Source organism: Cervus elaphus, chromosome 20 (assembly GCF_910594005.1).
Source record: "Cervus elaphus chromosome 20, mCerEla1.1, whole genome shotgun sequence".
NCBI lineage: Eukaryota > Metazoa > Chordata > Mammalia > Artiodactyla > Cervidae > Cervus > Cervus elaphus.
In genome coordinates, this window is record NC_057834.1 from 33417683 (window position 1) to 33427560 (window position 9878).

At 38.3% G+C, this 9878-nt stretch overlaps 1 pseudogene; it reads left to right on the plus strand.

Moving 5' to 3' along the window:
- The first annotated feature begins 1745 nt into the window (after window positions 1-1745).
- Window positions 1746-8101, plus strand: LOC122677352 (annotated as a pseudogene).
- Window positions 8102-9878: the final 1777 nt, after the last annotated feature.

Here is a 9878-nt window from a genome sequence, read left to right on the forward strand (position 1 = left end):
TTGTTGGAAGAGGGTGTTTGCTATGACCAGTGCGTTCTCTTGGCAAAACCTGATTAGCCTTTGCCATGTTTCATTCTGTACTCTCAGGCCAAGTTTCCTGTTACTCCAGGTATTTATTGACTTTCTACTTTTGCATTCCAGTCCCTTATGAAAAGGACATCTTTTTGGGGTGTTAGTTCTAGAAGGTCTTGTAGGTCTTCATAGAACCGTTCAATTTCAGCTTCTTCAGCATTACTGGTGGGACATGGACTTGGATTACTGTGATATTGGATGGTTTGCCTTGGAAATGAACAGAGATTGCACCCAAGTACTGCATTTTGAACTCTTTTGTTGACTATGATGGCTATTGCATTTCTTCTAAGGGATTCTTGCCCACAGTGGTAGATATAATGGTCATCTGAATGAAATTCACCCATTCCAGTCCACTTTAGTTCACTGATTCCTAAAATGTCAATGCTCACTCTTGTCATCTCATGTTTGTCCACTTCTAATTTACCTTGCTTGATTCATGGACCTGACATTCCAGGTTCCTGTGCAATATTGCTCTTTACAGCATTGGGCTTTACTTCCATCACCAGTCACATTCACAACTGGGCCTTGTTTTCACTTTGGCTCCATCTCTTCATTCGTTCTAGAGTTATTTCTTCACTTTTCTCTGGTAGCATATTGGGCACCTCCTGACCTGGGGAGTTCATCTTGCAGTGTCATATCTTTTTGGCTTTTCATACTGTTCATGGGGTTCTCAAGGCAAGAATATTGAAGTGCTTTGCCATTCTCATTGACTAGCAATGGGAAAACTCATGATGAATACACTTTAGATTCTTTCTACATGAAATTATAATGTTTTGGGATTAAAGTCAAATAGCCACAAGCTGAGTGTCATTCATAAAATGAAACAGTAGCTTTTGAAACTTCAAGGGCTACTTATCTTTATTCTGTTCTCTGTTTCCTTGCTTCTTAATCACATACACACACACACACACACACTTTATTTTATAAGCAATATAACTATATTATGAAAATGTTAATGAAAGAAAATTATTCTTCATAATTTCATTACCATGATAAGGACACATTTTTTTTTTGGGGGGGGGTTATTCCTATTAGATTTCTTTCTGAACTAGTTACTTCATATAAAAAATTGTATATAAACAAATTTATGTTATTTTTCTCATATTATACTATTATAAGAATTTTTTGCATGTTGTAGGATAAAGTTCACAACCAATACTTTAAACAACTATCCATTCTATTTAGTGATTGTAGATGTATACAGTTTCCTTAAACATGCCTTAGTTTTCTAATTTTTCATGATCCTGAGTGGTGTTATGGTTGCCTTTGTGAGTAAAATATCTCCCCCACCCCCAAATTTTTAGCAACATTTCTCCAGAATGGATTCACAAGATATGACTGTTTTAATTCATGAAACACTGCAATGCAGAGCTATTGGAGCTCCAGTAGGCACCATGGAGTCGCTAATAAATAACCCATGTTGGTCTCCCATTTTGTGATTTGTATTGGTTTATTTGCTGCTCTTAGAGCTTCGATATATGGTTCTAATGAGCAATTTTGGAAAATCATTTACTTATGAGCTGAGACAATTTGACTATTGCACATATAAAGTCAAAGGGGGCAGACCTGAGTCAGAGGGATCTCAGACACCCAAGCCCCACATAGCCCAACTGATACTGCTCTTTCCAGGAGGATAACCCAGATTCTGGGCCCAGTGACTGCAGGGAAGGAACATGGAGAAGTTGTCACCATGTTTCCTGGTCATCATGAACCTCCTTAGTGCTTTTTCTCAGGTAGGTAGGTGCTGCTTCAGGTGGTTGTTGGGCTCTTATATCAGGGATGTCTGTGCAAAGTCAAGTTAGGGAAAATAGCCAGCATTGGGGAGGGATTGTGATGTGGCAAAGAGGGCAGTCTGCAGTTTTTAAGTCCAATTTCTTGTACATAGTAAAAGAATGCATCTTTGTGCCTAACAAAGATAGAAAAGAGACAACAGGCCCAAGATGGAGTCAGTTGTGCTAAGACCCAAGTCAGTAAACCAAGACCTAATACCTAACCTGACTGCAGCTTCAGCTTCTCCCCAAAATGTGACCTTTCACCAGTCAATCTGAAATTACATGATCAGGATTAATGAGGTAATTCACCCAATAAAACCCTTCCTTCACCCATAGAAAGGTGACCTTGCTTGAAATAATCCACCCTTTGCTAGAAACTTCTGCTTCTTACTGCTTCCTGCCTATAAAAGGCTTTTATTTGGATAAGCTCCTCAAAATTCCTTTCTGTTAAATGGGAGGTTGCCTGCTTCATGAATCATTGAATTAAAGCCAATTAGATCTTTCCATTTACTCGGTTAATTTAGCAGATTTGGAGGCAGTGACAGACTTCGAAGATTTCTTTCAAGAGCTTTCAAAACAAGAGACACGGGTGTGGTCCCCTTGGAGGTTTTTTGGTTCGGTCATCTTCAGTGGGGCCCTGGGCAAGTTGCTCTATGTTCTGAGCTCTGCTCTCTTTGTATCAAGCTTATGGTCTAATTGGCTTGCTAGTCAGTTCCCTATTTGATTTGAAATCTCAGCCCTTGTTTCTGTCCTCAGATTCCATATTGGGAATGATCGATGGCTCAGTCTGGAGTTCTCCATTGTGTGGAACCTCAGTCTGCAATTCATAGTTGGGGACCTGCTGATTCAGTTTTTTATCCAACCCACAAATTCCACATCAGGTTAACATCTGGAGCAGGACTAGGTCCCGTTGAAAAACTAGACTGGGTTTCAGATCGTCCTGAGTTCGACTTAAGCTGTACTGGGTCTAGTAAGTAAAGGCTATTGCTAATGAGAATCATAAAAGTAAAAAAGAAAAAACCCCACAGAATTGGTCAACATGGCTCAGGCATTTAAAAGCTGTGCTCAGTTAAAAGCTGTCAGAGTGCCTCTGCCCTCCCAAGACAGGTGGTTCAGGTTTAGTCCCTGGTCAGGGAACTAGATCTCACATGCCACAATGAAGACTGAAGGTCTGAATACCACAACTAGGACCTGGTGCAGCCAAATAAATGAGTAAATAAATCTTAAGAAAAATAAAAATAAATAAGTAAGAAAGTTGTATAAGGTTTGTGGAAAAGGAATCTGGTAAGGGTTTTTATGCATGGTTGAGACTGGCTAAGGTGGAAATGAATTCTAGTGAATAAACTTTAATATCAAAAGGAAGCAGTTATAAAGTTAGAATGTGCTTTTCCCCTCTGTGAAAACAATAAGGTTTTATTGAACTGTTGGTCCGCTCTTGATAAGAGATTGTGAAAGTTTTCTTTCCTTACCTTTTATGTAATTTGACTAGAAAAGAAAGATTTTGTGTCCTATCAGAATCGTTTCCTGTGCTATCTTATCGAGTCTTTTGATTAGTTAAGAAAGCTGAGTCTTCTTTAGCAAAAGAGCTACATTTTTCTTTACCATTACTTAACTTCCTGCATTTGCCTTTGAAGTCTTTAATTGCTATTATTGTTAAATGGATAACAGTATTTTTTCACAGTGATCTATGATCCTGCTTGACCAAGGACTTTAAAATCTTTCGATTTCTTTGACAAATGTCCCCCAGGTCAAATTCTAAATGAAGTCATTTTGACCTAAAACTAACTTTGGGATATTACAGGTCCCTTGCAAAATTTTAAAACACTTGTTCTCTCTTCGTATAAAAGGAAATGCTAAACAATTTGGTTTATTTGATATATTAAATCATATTGGAAGCATTGTCAAATAAGAAGTAGTACTAAGTCTTCTTTATGTCATATTTGTATAAGTTATAAATTTTGTAAAATTATGATAAATTCCTAGAAATCTGACATATCCTGGTATGATTATCAGTCATAACTCCAGTTATCTTAAAACATTTTATGTCACAGAAATATGCAAATTTTCTGGTCAATGCCATTACAATAAGCTCTCAACAGATTTTTAATGATGGGCATTTTAAAGTTTTTTGTCATTTACAGACAGCTATTGTTTTACTCAGATGCTTTTGCAAAAGTGTTTCTTCAAATGTGCTTCATCTTCAAGAAGATTAGTGAAAAGGGCTTTGACAAGTACAGGTTTCTGATAGCTTTAAGATCATAAAATTGAATTCAGTAAAAATTTACAGAACTAATGGAAAAGCTGGATTTGAGCAAACAAATATTAATTACATAGGACTGAATGAATTAAGGAGGAAGATTATAATTTTTTTGTTTGAAATATTGCTGGTTCCTTAATATTTTTTTCTCCAAATTTCAGAAAATATTTTTTCTTAAGCTGTCTATGACTTAAAGCAATTTGGCAAAGTATACCTTTGTAAACAAAGATGAAACATTTACTTTTTCTCTCTACCTGATCCCTCCCCAAAACTCTTGAATATTCTTTTCATCGCATTAGAGTTAGTCTAATGAATTTACATAAATTCAGTGAGACTCTGTTCTCCTTGTAACAGTACACAATTACAAATACGGATTATATTACCAAGGTTTTAGCTGAAATGTCATATTTGAGGGAGATGTGCATAGACTCGGATATGACCAGTTTCTTTTAAATTTTTATTTTTAATTAGAGGATAATTAATTCACAATGATGTGATAGTTTCTGCCATACATCAACATGAATCAGTTGTAACTACACATATGTCCCCTCCTTCTTGAACCTCCCTCCCAACTCCCTTCCCACCCCTCCCATCTAGGTTGTCACAAAGCACCAGCTTTGGGTTCCCTATGTTGTATAGCAAATTCCCACTGGATATCTATTTTATATATGGTAGTGTATATGTTTCAATGCTACTCTCTCAAATCACCCCACCCTCTGCTTCCCCACGGTGTCCACAAGTCTGTTCTTTACATCTGTGTTTCTTTTGCTGCCCTGCAAGTGGGATCATCAGCATTATCTTTCTAGATTCCATATACATGTGTTAATATATGTTTGTTAATATGTGTTAACATATACAGAGTGAAGACTTACTTCACTCTGTATAATAGGCTCTAGACTCATCTCCCTCATTAGAACTGACTCAAATGCATCCTTTCTATAGCTGAGTAATATTCCATTGTGTATATGCACTATAACTTCTTTAGCCATCCATCTGTTGGTGGACATACAGGTTGCTTCCATGTCTTAGCTATTGTAAACACTTCTGCAATGAACATTGGGGTACATGTGTCTTTTTCAATTATGGAGTCTGTAGGCTATCCGTCCATTAGTGGGAGTTTTGGGTCATATGGTAGTTTTATTCCTAATGTTTTAAAGGAATCTCCATAGTGTTCTCTATAGTGGCTGTATCAATTTACATTCCCACTAACAGCACAATAGGGTTCCTTTTACTCCGCATCCTCTCCAGCATTTATTGTTTGTAGACTTTGTGATGATGGACATGCTGACCAGTGTGAGATGACACCTCATTGCAGCTTTGATTTGCATTTCACTAATAATGAGTGATGTTGAACATCTTTTCATGTTATATTAGCCATCTATCTGTCTTCTTTGGATAAATGTCTGTTTAGGTCATCTTCCCACTTTTTGACAGGGTTGTTTGTTTTTCTGGTATTGAGCTCCATGAGCTGCTTGTATATTTTGAAGGTTAATCCTTTGTCAGTTGTTTCCTTTGCTATTATTTTCTCCCATCCTCAAAATTGTCTTTTCACTTTTCTTATAGTTTCCTTCATCATGCAAGTTTTGGGGTTCAGTTAGGTCCCATTTGTTTATTTCTGTTTTCATTTCCATTACTCTAGGAGGTGGGTAATAGAAGATCTTGCTGTGACTTATGTCAAAGAGTGTTCTGTCTATGTTTTCCTCTAATAGTTTTATAGTTTCTGGCATTACATTTAAGTCTTTAATCCATTTTGAGATTATTTTTTTGTGTATAGAGGTAAGCAGTGCTCTAATTTCATTATTTTATACATAGCTGACTAGTTTTCCCAGCACCACTTATTGAAGAGACTGTCTTTTCTCCATTGTATATTTTTGCCTTCTTTGTCAAAGATAAGGTGCCCATAGGTGCATGAATTTGTCTCTGGACTTTCTATCTTGTTCCATTGATCTATATTTCTATTTTTGTGCCGCTACCACACTGTCTTGATGGCTGTAACTTTGTAGTATAGTCTGAAGCCAGGGAGGTTGATACCTCCAACTCCATTGTTCTTTCTCAAGATTGCTTTGGCTATTCAGATGACCATCAGTTTTAAGGAATTAAGGTTTACTCTCTGGAGTCAATAAAGTCCCTTGGGAAAGTGGGACTTAGAAGGTTTACTTACAAGGTATCAACAGAGCAGTCTTCAAAAGAGCTTGCATGGTCAATCACTATCCTTGCTGCATTTATGTAAATAATCAGGAAAGACTGAGGACAGGAGGAGAAGCAGGGGAGAGAGGATGTGATGGTTAGATGGCATCACTGACTCAATGGACATGTGTTTGAGCAAACTCCAGGAGATAGTGACGGATAGGGAAGCCTGGTGTGCTGCAATCCAAGGGGTCTCAGAAAGTTGGACGTGGCTTAGTGGCTGAACAACAACAACAACAACAACAAAGGCCAAATTTAGTGCAAATAAATTAATTGCACTGTGGTTATCTTTGATTTTTAAAAATGTGGGTGATTATAAAATGATTATAAAATAAAAATGGAAATGATTATAGAGAAAAAAGTTATGTGTGCACATTTGTAGATATTAAGTTCTAATCCTGTTGATTATCTTTGAGATTTTGTTATATATCTACAAGTTGGACTGGGTCCTGAATTCTCCTATTTTCCTAATGAACTTGGCTATAAATCTCCAAAGAAACGTTTCCATTTTCTCCCATTCTGATTTGGAATCACTGAGAAAAAAGATTGCCCTTGAATCTCTTTGGAAGGGACTCATGATCCTTCTCCCTACCCAAATGTCAGCCAAAATCCAGGGACTTGAACTTTAGATACACATCTCATAGTCATAGAAGGCTCCATTTGACTTTTGGTCCTGCATACCAGCTGGAGACATCTCAGGCTGATCAAAAGGGAGGAACTGTTAAGAAAAAAAGAGAGAGAGAGACAACTGTTTGGAAATGGAGTCACTTGTGTTAAGCTCCATGTTAGCAAGTCAAAGTGCAATAACTATTCTAATTGTAATTTCAGCCTCTCCCAGGAATGTGACATTTACCTTGTCAGTCTGGAATTACCTGGCCTCTCTAATGAGGTAATCTACCCAATACGACACCATTTTTTTTTCCCATAAGAAGGTGACCTTGTCATAGGTCTTTGCGAAATAGCCCACTGAAATAACCTGATCTTTGCTAAAAAAGTTCTCTTCTGTCTATAAAAGTCTTTAATTTTGTACAGCTCTTTGAAATTCCTTTCTATCTGCTAGATGGGATGTTGCCCAGTTCATGAATCACTGAATAATGACAATTATATCTTTAGATTTACTCAGTTGAATTTTGATTTTTAACAAAGCTCCACTGTTGACGTTTCCCTTCTCTGTCTTTTTACCCTACAGAGAGGCACACAAAGGACTTCATGTTCCCCAAAGAGTCGGATAATTCCTACATGACCCTGACTGCACACTTAACTAAACCACTCCAGGCCTTCACGTGTGCATGAACATCTATACTGACCTGACCTTCAACCAAAGCCTCTTCTCTTACACCACAAGAAAACAGTGTAATGAGATTCTCCTCTTCAACATAATGAGGGACCGGCAGGTACAGTGTATCCTGGGTGGAGCTGACATCTCTTTCAAGTCTCCTGAGGGCTCTCCTGCACCAAAGCACTTCCGTATGATCTGGGAGTTTGCCTCCGAGATCACAGGGCTCTGGGTGGGTGGGAAGCACATGGTGAGGAGGAGTCTGGAGGAGGGAACCTCTTTGGGGGCAAAGGCCAGCATCATCCTGGGGAAGGAGCAGTATGTGTTCACTGGGGGCTTTGATAAAAACCAGTGTTTGGTGGGAGACACTGGAGATATGAACACGTAAGACTTGGTGCTGTTGCCAGAAGAGATTAGCAGTGTCTATGCTGGTGGGACCTTCATTCATAACATCCTTAACTGGCAGGTGCTCAAGTTAAAAAAAAACAAAAAACAAAACATGGTGACATGTTAGTCAAATTCCAGCTATGGCCCTGAGGCCCTTTGGCTAATCCTGAAGATGCCTTCTGAGGATTACACCTTACATTTCCCTTGTTTCTGGCTCTGACGTTTTGCTGACCGGTACACTGGCCCCTTGTGCCCTGTGTTTCCTTCTCCTTTCGCCACTCTTTTTCTATCAACACATGGGATAGTGCTGAGAAGAGGGTCTTAAACATGGTTCCACATTAGAATTACCAAGCCATAACCCAAGCTAATTAAACCTGAATTGGGAGGCGGGTGTGGGACCCAAACATCAGTGTTTATTAAAGCTCTTCAAGTAATTCCTGCTTTCAGGGAAGGTTGAGAGCCACTGAATTTTAATCATTGTTTAAGAGCAAGTGGGCTGACTTTTCTCCTAAAAGACTGAGTGTGTTTAACTGTAGTCCTGCCAATATTTTCATTTCCTTTTTATAGGAACACCAACCCCATCTATTGTGTTTTATTAAATTATCTGAAGAATACAGGAATATAATTTTTCCAGCATTCTGCTCCCACCATCAGGATGTGGCCATTAAATATTAGAATTACCTTTAATTCTTTAATCCTTTCAATTTGAATATTCAAAAACTGAAAAAGACCGTTTTTGCTGTTGTTTCTGTTTCATTTGTTCCATTTTTCTTCAGGATCACCAGTTTTTATTGTGTGAAATTTCCATTATTTTTCCTTCTTGTTTATTATCACCAGCTTATTTTTTTTTTTTAATTTTTTTATTAGTTGGAGGCTAATTACTTCACAACATTTCAGTGGGTTTTGTCATACATTGATATGAATCAGCCATAGATTTACACTTATTCCCCATCCCGATCCCCCCTCCCATCTCCCTCTCCACCCGATTCCTCTGGGTCTTCCCAGTGTACCAGGCCCGAGCACTTGTCTCATGCATCCCACCTGGGCTGGTGATCTGTTTCACCATAGATAGTATACATGCTGTTCTTTCGAAACATCCCACCCTCACCTTCTCCCACAGAGTTCAAAAGTCTGTTCTGTATTTCTGTGTCTCTTTTTCTGTTTTGCATATAGGGTTATCGTTACCATCTTTCTAAATTCCATATATATGTGTTAGTATGCTGTAATGTTCTTTATCTTTCTGGCTTACTTCACTCTGTATAAGGGGCTCCAGTTTCATCCATCTCATTAGGACTGGTTCAAATGAATTCTTTTTGACGGCTGAGTAAAATTCCATGGTGTATATGTACCACAGCTTCCTTATCCATTCATCTGCTGATGGGCATCTAGGTTGCTTCCATGTCCTGGCTATTATAAACAGTGCTGCGATGAACATTGGGGTGCACGTGTCTCTTTCAGATCTGGTTTCCTCAGTGTGTATGCCCAGGAGTGGTATTGCTGGGTCATATGGCAGTTCTATTTCCAGTTTTTTAAGAAATCTCCACACTGTTTTCCATAGTGGCTGTACTAGTTTGCATTCCCACCAACAGTGTAAGAGGGTTCCCTTTTCTCCACAGCCTCTCCAGCATTTATTGCTTGTAGACTTTTGGATAGCAGCCATCCTGACTGGTGTGTAATGGTACCTCATTGTGGTTTTGATTTGCATTTCTCTAATAATGAGTGATGTTGAGCACCTTTTCATGTGTTTGTTAGCCATCTGTATGTCTTCTTTGGAGAAATGTCTGTTTAGTTCTCTGGCCCATTTTTTGATTGGGTCATTTATTTTTCTGGAATTGAGCTTCAGGAGTTGCTTGTATATTTTTGAGATTAATCCTTTGTCTGTTTCTTCATTTGCTATTATTTTCTCCCAATCTGACGGCTGTTTTTT